At 31.2% G+C, this 12,477-nt stretch overlaps 1 protein-coding gene across 5 annotated transcripts in view; it reads left to right on the top strand.

Moving 5' to 3' along the window:
• The window catches only part of LOC126741885 (uncharacterized), a 151,855-nt gene that overhangs the window by 75,779 nt on the left and 63,599 nt on the right, over window positions 1-12,477 (top strand). The window contains exon 1 of one of the 5 annotated variants that reach the window (XM_050448347.1): window positions 7,898-8,146. The exons of the other annotated variants lie outside the window; for them this stretch is intronic. The gene's annotated coding sequence lies outside the window, so the exon portion shown is untranslated. Of the gene's footprint in view, window positions 1-7,897; window positions 8,147-12,477 lie in introns of those variants that run through there. 5 annotated transcript variants of the gene reach the window in all.

The following is a 12,477-nucleotide window of genomic DNA, read 5'->3' as shown; positions in this document are numbered from 1 at the left end:
CAGTAAGGCTCTCGGGTTTGAAGGTCTTAAAATCACTTGGTACACTGTAGGTGTTACCCAAGAATTTGAACATAGTGTGAGCGCACGTGAGTGTTGGGCACTCTCCGATAATGTAGTCTGGAGTTCAAATTTGAAGGTCATGTTTGGTTTTAAAAATAGATTCAATGTTAACAACCGATACCAAAGTTTTACGCTGTCTTTATAAAATCTCAGTTAAACGTACCTACGTATAAGAAAGTCTTTCAGGCGGCATCGATTTTGTTGTTACCTTGCTTTTCTTTACAAAATTAATAACACTTTAATATCTTGCGACTATTTGATAAGCAATCCCAAATTTAGAACGCGGTTTTGTCCTGGTATGATCTGATCGGACTAGTCAGGGTCATTTATGGATGCATTTATGAGAGTTTTTTGCCGATATGAACACGTTGTACGTTGTTCATCAATAAATACAATAATATAACTTTATACATACATTTTAAATAGAACGCCAATTTTACTGGATAAAAATACCGTTTTTTCAATCTTCTACAAAGAATCCTTATTTTGTTGCCATTCACGATTCAATTTAACCATATAGAATATACAATATACATATAAATCGAAACTGTCCGCTTGTAAACAGCTTAATGGATAAAAATCGTCAGATTCTTAACGTCTCCAGACAGTCGAAAAACAACCCCTTTGTCCTCGTTATCGCCACACTGACCCCTTATATCGGACGAGTTGTCAAAACTCTGCAAACAGAAAAGCGAACTCCCAGAGAAGCGAAAGAATTATGCCCGACCCTGTTGACCCGGTTTCTTGTTTGTTTACCCTTTTGGGACATTCTTATATAAACCATTAGTCCATTGTAAACATTACAATTTTTTTATTATTTCGAACATATTTGGTGATTGGGAATATAAAATAATGAAGAATTTTCATAAGACATAAGATAAATCGATTTTTTTTTTTAATTTATTAGATTATCTTTTTCTCATTTATTCATTTATTGGCGGCAATATTGGTCGGACTAACTAAATGTCCTTAATACTTAATAGTTTTCTATAAAACGGTTGTACAAATCATATTTAACTGGTCGAAAACATGAATGAATTGAATTCAATTATATATAGTGATAAAAAGACTATTTGTGCTTTAGCGTGCGGAGTGGGACTAGAATCGATTTTAATTCTTATTTATTTTAATGGTTTTTGTATATAAAATATTTATAAATTTTTTAACTATGTTTTGTGACCGAGAAAGTTTTTTGATTGGCTAGATGAAAATGAACAAACTTTAAATACAGATAAAACTGGGTTTATAGATTTTTTAATGAGCCGAAGAGAAATATCAGATATTATTTATCTTTTATTACTTGAATCCTCTTCTTCACCCACAATACAAGAGCAATACACAACAAACAAACTTCTGTCAAATATCTTGGCATTTATGTTGACAGATTTTATAGCTGGAAATAAATTATTCACTACAATACTAAAAAGATACAAAAACCATTATTACATTTTTCAAATTAACAAAGAGTTTGTCTTTAAAATTGTTAAAGACGAATTAGTATTGCATATTGCCAATTTATTGGGATTGGCCTTAAGTAACATTTATATTTGGTAACCGAGAAGCCTACCAAATTAGATTAACTTGCATTAATTCTTAACAAACCTTGACACCATAAATCAAAAGAAACTTAAGAAATTATTTATTAAGTCTAGTAATAAAAAAATATCCTTATAAACTGAAACATATATGTATTTAATAATACTGAAGTAAATACTCAATATAATAAAATTATCAGGTTAGTGCAGCTCTGATTATTATATGCATATTCTAAACACGTATTAATCAGAATTGCAGTGAACATACAAAGATCTATTGCTACAGAGCTCATGTGTACCCTTTACATTGAATGCACTGAACCCATCTTTCTCGAGATATTGATTTATCGAATGCCTCACAGCAAATAAGACAAAAACAGTCTTCGTTTTCCTCATCACTTTCTTTAAATACTTTGCCGTTTTGCTTTCTTTTTTTCCTTTTTGTAAATTTTTATTTTATTTGTAATTTTTTAGTTTTTCTTGCTTTTTTAACTCCCGTTTTTCTGGTGTATCGATCGCAGTATGTCTTCTTTTTCTATTTTGTTGAGTTTGTTTTCGTAGTTCAGTTTTTGGGAATGGTCGAATTTTTTTTAGGCTCACAAAGACCTGCTTAGAGATGATCGAATTAGAAATGCCGCTTAATGTAGATTGTTGCTGATCATCCACGTTCTGATTAATTCCGAAACTAGGTGATTCTAGAAGAGGTACCTTTTGAGAGTTAGTAGTAAAGGTTTTTATAGTCTTGCACTTCTAGTTGGTTTGTTAAAGGTCTATCTAGTGAAGATTCTTGTTCTATGTGCGGATCTGGTCTGTCGGTCACTAATGATGATAGGGAATTCTCATCTGAAAAAATGTTCCGGTTAAATGGAAATATTCCTGCATACATATGTAAATCCATAAATTATATTTTTGCTTGTTACAGCTAACGGAAGAGCTTTCCTGACTATTGATGGGATATTGTAAATCGTCATAGTCACTCCAGGGTGTGATTTCATCCAGGAATTCATCTGTCTACTTATGAATTTTTTGAAGCACAACTCCCACTTGCTTTGTTCCTTTAGAAGCTAAAATTTTTCTTGGTCGTTGAAAGGTTGTTATACCTGTCTCGCCCAAATTAAAAATATCTTTGACACCAAAGTTGTATCTATACAAGACATTATAAAGCTTTTTAAAAAACATGTTTACTTTGTGTTTGTTAAAACTCGTAGCACGTCGCAAACTAGTGGCCAATTATTTGGTACGGCTACATTATTCTTTTCTTAAAACTCAAATTGAAGTTGCTTTAGGTCTTTCGGTGAGAGACCATGAAAAATTCTGGAACATTCCAATACATAGCCAGCTAACTCATTCTCCTGAAATGCTGTGAGTATCTGTTTAATTGTTTGGTATCCAGTAGGAATATTGTTTCTCTACAATAAAAAAAAGCATATTTAAAATCAGATATTTTTTACAAAATTATTATACGAGGCATGTTTTTAAAGTAAGTACCGTTTTTAAATTACGCCGCCACAGCGCTGCATTCGCCGTTTAGCGTATGCGCGTAGTGTAGCTACATCAGTTGAGAAGCCACAGACGCCATTACGACGCCGTTTGATCGAGTCTTCGTTTGTTTACGTGATTTTAAAATGCCGCCGACTATCGAGAATCCCGCCCGACTGTAAAGAGCGTGGTGTGATTCGTTTTCTTTGTGCTAAAGGCTTAAAAGCAATTGACATTCATTGTCAAATCAGTGAAGTTTATGGTAAAAATATTATGAGTGAAGGAATGGTGCGGAAATGGGTAAGGGTCTTCAAAAATGGCCGCACAAACGTTCATGATGAGGAAACGTCTGTGCAGCAGTGGTTATCTAGTCTGGCGGCAAGCTTTTTTGATGACGGCATACAAAAGCTGGTTCCAAGATACGACAAGTGCCTTAATAATAATGGAAATTATGTAGAGAAGTAGAGGAAAGAATGCTCTTTCAGGCTAATAAAGTTTTGTTTGAAAAAATTTACTTGTTGATTTTTTATATCAAGACGGTACTTACTTTAAACACATGCCTCGTAGACAAACATACCATTTGAATCGGCTTACTTATACTTTTTCACTTATCTGGCTCTTTTCTCTTCTGGATCTTTTTTGACTGCTAACAGGTGTCACCATCTAAGACTGCTGCCTTAAATTAAAAATAACCTGCTCCGTGTAACATCCAGCCTCGGTCTCTCTACATTTTATCACTTTATTTTTAATTTTAAAATCCTTTTCTCCTTTAAAAAATTTTCAAAACAGATACCACTTGCTTTCAGTTAGCACTGATGATGGCTCATATGCCGAAAGCGCTCTGCTAAGATTATAAATATTTTGCTCTGAATATATCTGGTTTGACTATCTCGTTCGTTTAATTTTAAACCCAAATTGATGTTTTTAAATAATATTGATTTTTTTAAAAGTCTCATCCGATATTAACCTTATAGACTTTTTAAAGGTTACTCGTTAGCGCTATAGGTTGGTTAATATTATGTATTTTCTTATCGCCAGATTTTTAAATGATGGGTGTTACAATAACATGCTTCATGCAAAGAGGAAGGTCTCCCGTTGAGAAAATAAGATTTATTGGATATCGGAGTGGCTTAGTAGATAAATATGATATTTTAATAGTAATTCCTTTATGACCACGCGCAGAAATATTTATAGGCGTTTTTAATTGCAATATTCTGTATCAACTATTGTGTTTATGTTTATTTTCTTTTTTATTAGTAGCTTGTTTAATTATTTTACAAGTTATTTTATGATCTGTTTTGGAGTTGACAGTTAGTTTAGTCAGTCAGTTTTAATAGTTATTGACCCTGTCGCTGATCAGATGTCTAGATCTTGTTTGACTTTATACGATGAAGATGTTGTGTGGTTTCGATTGGCAAACATAAAAATACATGTTTATACTTGAAAAATAGAATCTAACTCAACTTGAAAGTCAACTCCAAGATTAGCTTCGAGATTATCATTCAAGTCTTCGTCTAAAACTCTTTAAAACCCTTGAATAACTTTTCTCGAGAATCAAGAAATAAATCGCTGAAAACAATTTCTATAATAGTGAGGGAGAAACAAAATAAAGTAATACCCAACTTGTTTTATCTCTTTACCCTCAGCCACTCTACCTTTAAATAATCTTACGTGGCAACCTTTTGCTTAACTGAAAGCTCTTAAAAATGCTTTTAAGTGGTGTCCTACAAAGGTGCCTTCAATGTAGTAGTTTTCTTACTTATTAAATAAAATATTACTTAAGTAAAGTAAAATTGTATTTTTTAATATTAATTGAAGAAATATTTAAAATGATTTCCATTATTTTCAAGATAATACTAGAGTCAATTTTTACGGTGCGGACGTACAAATGTTTCTCTGGAAATTACTTGGCATTCTTGACCTATTTTTTCTGTCAGATGCTCTGTCGAGTCAGGTTATATATTAAAAACGACAGATTTAGGAGACTCCAGAGGAACAAATCAAGAGGCAATAGGTCGAGTGATCTAGAAGGCCATTTAACCAGATTTCTTTTTCTTATTCATTGATTGAACTAATTATTTTCTAAGCATTGCCTAATTGGAACTACATAATGAGAAGGTGCTCTGCTGAAAATTATGTCACTTCTTACAGATATGTTGGTGTAGATACCTGAGGAATTCATAAGGTAGGAATTGATGCAAACTATACGAGTATTTCAGTTTACGTTGATTCATTCAATAATCCTGGTTCATCCATTTTTTTCTTTACGACAGTTACTAGTTCTTAATCTTTTTCGGTTTTAGGCTCTCTAAATAACTATCCATCTAACAGCAAAAAATAGAAATATTTTCCACGGGATAATATAAAATTTTAATTTCAACTGTTTTTGTAATATCATTTTTTTTTATCTAAGGGACGAAAAAAACTGTAAATAATATTACCAAATCTAAAAGAAATTTATAACAGGAAAACTATCATAATTTCATGAAATTATAGCTGCAGTAACCCCAATATTTTTAGATCTAAAAGTTTGCTGATCTGTAGATATCCTTGTATAGACTATTACTCTGATCCTTACCTATCCAGTGTACTGCAATGTATAGGTAAAAGATATTTAAGATTAAGATGATCTCGTTGTTTCTTAGTATGAGTGTTCAGACGCTGTATGTTCATAAAAAAAGTTAACCTGAATACTTAATTAATAATAATGGCTCTTATTTGAAAATATACAATAACAAATACAGTAAAGAGCTATTACTACAAAATATAATATGGCGTAGTCTAGCTTAGAAGCTACTCTACTGAACCATTTGATATTGGTCTAAACCTAAATAACAAATAACAACACAGATCTGTCATAATAATTAGCATATAACCCCAAAAAACATTCACCTATCAGAAGAATAAAAAATAGCAATATGTATAAGTTAATAAATAAACATAGGAAAATCAACATTTCATGTACATTATACATCCAAATTTAAATGCCCTTACTCACAGTATGAACCCAATTACAGCAACCATTTTCATAAAGAAATAACTAGTGTAATATAAAGTCTTCTACATGAATAACTGATCAATATTAGATCTAATAAACCTTTTGAAAGAAACTAGTGTGAGAGATTTTATGTGCAGAGGAACTCTATTATAAAGTCTCGCTATATTGTACTAAAAGACCTTTCAAAAATAGAAGTTGAGTGAAGAGGTATAGTTACACAGCTCGTATCGCGAAGATCTAGATTATGGATTTCTGAGCGAAACTTTATTTTCCTGTATAAGTAGTCGAGACACTTTCTTGCTATTATTTTATAAAATAACACAACTAAATAGAAGACGCGCCTCTCATCCATTCTAAGCCAATGCACATCTCTCAACTTAGCCGACACTCCCCGCTCTCTACCCCGTATACCCCCAATTAGTCTTACACAGTGGTTTTGTATTAACTGAATGCGATATTTATCTCTTTCCAGCAAACATGGGCCATAAACTACATCGGCATAATTGAAGTGCAAAAGCACTAAAGAGTCACAAAGCATTTTCTTTAATGACTCTATCAATAGATGCCTTTGTTTAAATATAAGCTTAAGATTTAGGAATGCTCTCTTAATACACATGCTGACATGCTCAGTAAATCTCAAATTACTGTCCAGAACCAGCCCTAGATTTTTAGCGTGGTCAACAAGTGCAAGTTTATTATTATTATTTAAATTTATTTGAATGCTATCCTTATGCAACTGTCGTGATTGAGTTCTGCCAAAAAGCAACACCTGAGACTTGGAGGGGTTAAGAGTGACGCAGTGCTTATGAGAAATTAAGAGCAGTGACTCCACATCTTTATTTATTTCATTTATGCTCTCGAGAACACGACCCGGATTAAAAGATTTGTAGACCTGCGTATCATCTGCATAAAAATGTACATTACAAGATTCAATGTATTTTGCCATTTGGGAAGTATATAAGGTAAAGAGAAGAGGCGCCAAAATTGAACGTTGTGGAACTCCAAAACATAATGGCACGGATTCAGATACTTCATAATATAATTAATACAAATAACTATGTTATTTTCTTTTGGAGACTATTAGTTTGAAAAAACTTATTTGTAATTTGTCTTTCCTTTAAATGTTTTCTTTCTAGACATGTGAATGAGTTTGTGATTCAAAAATTGATTTGCAAGTTAGGTGGGCGCCAATGGAAGATACAATACGAAAATCTAGTTTTTGTTTATCCTCAAAAAAACAAAGGTTTTTATGACAATTAAATTGTCTAAAGGTTGATATAAATACAAACTAAAGTTCTGCGTTTTATTTCCATTGGCCTACCTAGCTTAAACTAGTTAAAAAAAACTTGCCATTTCTGAATGTCCCTGTATAACTGAATGTTTTATCGAAATAGGATCATCTAAAAATTTCGTTATGATAAAGTGATTCTTGAGTATTCTTTATCAGCCCTATATTTGCCCTAGCACAAATTACTACGTTAGACTAAAATAATAAGAATTTCTCTAGAATATACTTCACCTTACATCTTTATAGCCTTTCACGTGTATGAAAACATATCATTAATTCTTAATAAAGTAAAAACACGTAAAGAGAACATCTAATGTTATTATTACTATTATTATGTTTCTTTTCAATACACTTTTATAGCTGGTTAACGATATGTGCTTCGTGCTTATTACTACGTTTAAACCACACATTTAAACAACAATACTAATTAAATTTTAACTACTGAGTTATTTTTAATTATTGCATGTTGTTGTGTGATAACTAAATAAATCATCTAACATGCTGTTGTTTTCAGTTTCTATTTGGATTATTGTTTGATAAGTTGAGCTGCTACGAGTCAAGTTAACAACAAAATATGAATACTAGTGAATATATTTGATTAAAGAATTATAATTTAATAGCGTGCCGATTAATATTTACTTTTCGGTTTAATGACGCATAAGAAACGATAGTTTCATGTGTTTTATCTGTCGGACAATTTAGTATTTTCAAGAATGTTACAGTGATATTGGGTGTTTATTCTTAATAAATAGATATTGTATATCTTTACTAAAAGGAATGAGTAAGGTAAGTTTTGTTAACTAATGATTAAAATGCTCATGTTTTGTTTCTATCTTTTACTATATATTTATTACAGGTGTCTATAGAATACACGATAAAAACTTATATTAAACAATATATTTATCTTTGAAAATTTTCATAACTTTTTAAAACCTTTTTTTTGTTTTTGGTCTACGCTATTTTTTGACTTTGACGCTTAATACTGGCATATCTATGCCACATGCGAAAACCATTTTTGCCCTCAGGCACCGGGAATCTATAAATCCATTAAAATTTTCCAGCAAAATGCCATTTTCTATGAAAAACCTCTCAGTTAAAGGTTGTTACTCCCCAGTGCAGGATGATCATGGTACAATAAGTAAGTGGTCCAGCATCCGATGTAAAAGCGTATGGACGAGCTCTGAATCGGGTATCTGACCAGATGACATTGTCAACCAAATGACGGCTGTTGGTAAATTGGGTCGGAATCGAATTTTTAATCTCAAAAATTAAAGGCGTAAAATGGGACGAAATGGTCGGGAAATGGGAGTGACAATATGTGGAAACTTTGAATTTTCGAAATATGGAATCGTATTTTATCGAATCATCTTTATTAAGCCGGGAAAATTCGCCGCCTTTTGTTGTTTACATAATTTTACACTTTCAAGGGGAATGGGTGGAATACGGATAGAGATGCGACTCAATACGAATCGGGCATCAAAACGAATGCGGATTTAGTGACGTAGTCTTTGTTTTAATTATTTATACTATGATCCCAGATTTCTTCATTCGATTTTTATGGATTGGGCCCAAGCCATAAGCAACAATCGTGAAGTCAGAGTGATACGGAGTATTTTATTTAGTCATAATAATTATATAACAGGGATAAGTTTTAATTGGTTCTATATATACGGGGTTTAAAAAAAATATTAGTAATTAGAATAAATATATATTTCTGATATACAGAGTGTATTATTATTTACACACATTTATGAAATAAATAATAATAGTAATTTGTTATTAGGGTTTAGTGTGTAATGTGACTATTAAAACCTTTTTCCTATTGGTCCGATTTGATTGAAAATTGGAGTTTATTTGGGATACAATTATTGATTTTTTACCAATTTTTAAAATATTCATTTTTAAACTCACGTGACTATAAAAAATTTTGCTATTGATTCGATTGGGTTAAAATTTGGTATTCGGGGTTTAATTAGGATGCTTTTAATTAAGAAACTTTAACAGATAACTGACTTTTGAGTTTCAGGTCACGCGACTACTGTAACTCTTTTGCTATTGATCCGATTGCGTTGATATTTAATATTTGGGGTTTATTTAGGATGAAATTATTGATTTTTGACAGATATTTGACATATGTAATGGGAATTTTAAGGACGCATGCCTTTCATAACTGTTTTGCTATTGGTTCGATTTTGTTGAAATTTTTTGGATTTGGGTTTTATTTAGGATTAAATTAATAAATGTTGACAGATATTTGACATATTTATCTATTTTGTGTTAAACTGATCCACAAAAATGTATTTTATTGGAATTTATTTACAATTTTCAGCAATATCCTTAACTCTTGTGTAGAAGTTTATTTACTTATGCCATAATATTTCTTTAATTACAACATAATTATGAATTTAACTTTGTAATAAATAATTTTTAAGGTCTTATGATAATATATAAGGCTTTTAATAAAATACTTCTGGAGTTACGCTGTGTTAGGTTGCTACTCGTAGTCGCAATTTACTGAAGAAAAACTAAATCTAAAACTCAAAGAATACATTCTAAAGACTTACTTTGATAGTCTAACTGTAATATCCAGTATCTAAACAACTAAAAACACATGACTTTTTTCTTAGAGTTAAAAAGAATAATTTACTTTTTTAGTAAATAAAAAAGTGAATTTTGCTTTTTTTGTGTAGATACAGGTTATTGTCAAAAATTTTGTATCATAAATTTTAGATAAGGGATTTTAGTATTAATTTAAATCAGTTAGTAAAAAAGAAACGTAAAATAGCATAAAACAAGTTTATTAAAAGTTACAAAGATATTTATGTTAAGTAAAATATTGAAAAAAATATGTAGCTTAAACTTAAAAAAAAATGGTAAACATAACTTTCTAAAAACAAAGTAAGTAAACTAAAAATGAATCTAAGATATCTACCTAAATCTTGCTATCTTTGGGTACATTGTTGTAAAACATCAGTAGGTAAAAGTACCTTAAGGTCTAAATAACTAACCCCTACTTATCACTCTTTATACTTACTTAGTCTCTATTATTATCTTTAATATTATATTTTATTAGATAAAAACCAAGAATTTACTTTCTGTATAGCTCTATGAACTAAGTAGGCATTACAATATATTTTAATAAATCTTCAAATATCAGCTTCTAAATTTAAACACTAAACATGTCCAATTTGTCCAGACGATTTTTAAAATAGTTTACAGAAGGAGCAGTTATGACATCTACGGGTAACGAATTCCAAACATCGAACACTCTATTAGGCAAAAACATTTGAAGTGTTTTTGTTATGTTAGTTAAGTTAGGGTTGAACGACATTTCTAGACGATGACTTTTCACCTTTGGGATTGACAGCCCGCACAGGTAATGGCTTAAAATCATCTTTGATATTAGTTTTAAACAAAATTTGTTTTTTCTATGGATCGTACATTAATACCCTGAGATATGTGACCGTTCTTTATCTTTCCAGGTCGAAGTTTCATCCCTATTAGAGGACACTGTCACACTCAATCTGAGTTTCACCTTCCTTCAGATATTTCTGAATAATAACTTGACCACTTTTCATAGAAACATTTAGAAGCGCGTTGGAAAGTGTATAGCTTCTGTTCTGGTAACAGCACCCATCAGATAATATAACACAGTATAATGATGAAAGCAAAAGTAGATGCACATAAATCTCCTTTTGTTTCTTCCCACCAATATTTAGAGGCTTCACGATTTTCTAAATTATAAACAGTGAAGTTGTCAACTGTTGGTTTCCTTTAATAATATGTTGCACTTTGGCTTAAGACAGGGCAGTTTTTTCCAGCTTGAAGGTTCATTGTAAAAGTGCAATTTTTGTGGTTGATAGCATCTTTAGTTTTCTCTTGTGAGATTTTTTCTCTCTATGCGTAATGTGTAAGTTAACTGGTCGATATTCCTAACTTTAAACGCTTTCTAGGTATCGATCAGACCAGTCTTTTTTTGGCTGATGCAAACTGATGCAAACAAGATTTAAATCGCAAAATATTTGGTCAGAAATAGCGTACGATAATTATTGCAGACTGTTATTATTGTAGTGCTAAATACTCTCTATAAAATTGAGCTTTTGTCTTAACAATTGTTTCTAAATATTTTTTCTTGGAGTTCTTTTAATAATAATAAGCACAAAAATCCTTTGTATACTTCGTGCATGCTAAAAATATACATCTGTCTCTTATTATTCTTCTGATCGCTTTATTTCGTAGGATACTTTCGATCCTTATTTCTTTGGAAACCTGCGTATTTCACTCCATACATACTTCTAAATTTTGTTGCCCGCCTGTTCTAGTTTTCCATATCTACCTGCATCCTCTTTCTGCGTCTTACTCCAATTTCTTCATTTACTTTATTCTCATACTGTCTGTTTTTTCTTTATTGTTAGCAGTTTTATCTGAAAAATTGGGATCTTAGTCAATGATATAGTCGTCGTCCTTTTGATTGGAATCCTCAGAGGTGATGCTTGAACTGAAGTTAAGGTGCGAATTGCTTGTTTTCAATAAACAAGTTTGCTCTAAATAGGAAGTATCTGAATTAGTATTTCCGAGAACCTCATCTTGAAATATTTGCTGTTGAACGTTGCTCAGCGAAATGGAGTTCAGTATCAGTAGTATTTCGAAAATCTCCTTCTATCGGTATTAGAGTACCATCTGTGGCACTTAGTTCATAGACTTCACTTAACTCAGGGAACAATGCAGTTTCAGAAACTTGCTCGGTACTGCTGCTGGTTATTTTCTTTTTAATTTAAAACTAGACTATAGTCTGTGTGATTGAGTAAGAAAACTTAATAAGTGTAAAAGGTGTGAATACAAATATTTTTATAGATGATAAGTCAAAACAAGAAAAAAGTTGATGAAACATAGGGGTAACAAATCTCTTATTATCGAGATACAGGTTCTTAAAATTGTCTATTCTTTACACCTTGTATACCTGAGGTTTTAGTTTTTAGCTTTTTATCCATGTAGACTAGATTCATATTAAAAACAGTTCCTTTAGATTAAATTTTGGTTAAATTAAATAAACTAAAATATCAATCGCACTACGTTGGGGGAACAACAATATCTTTCGCTTTTTAATGTTAATTTTT

Source organism: Anthonomus grandis, chromosome 11 (genome assembly GCF_022605725.1).
Source record: "Anthonomus grandis grandis chromosome 11, icAntGran1.3, whole genome shotgun sequence".
Classification (NCBI taxonomy): domain Eukaryota; kingdom Metazoa; phylum Arthropoda; class Insecta; order Coleoptera; family Curculionidae; genus Anthonomus; species Anthonomus grandis.
Note: the sequence above shows the minus strand (reverse complement) of the source record. Positions and strands in the feature narration are given on the sequence as shown.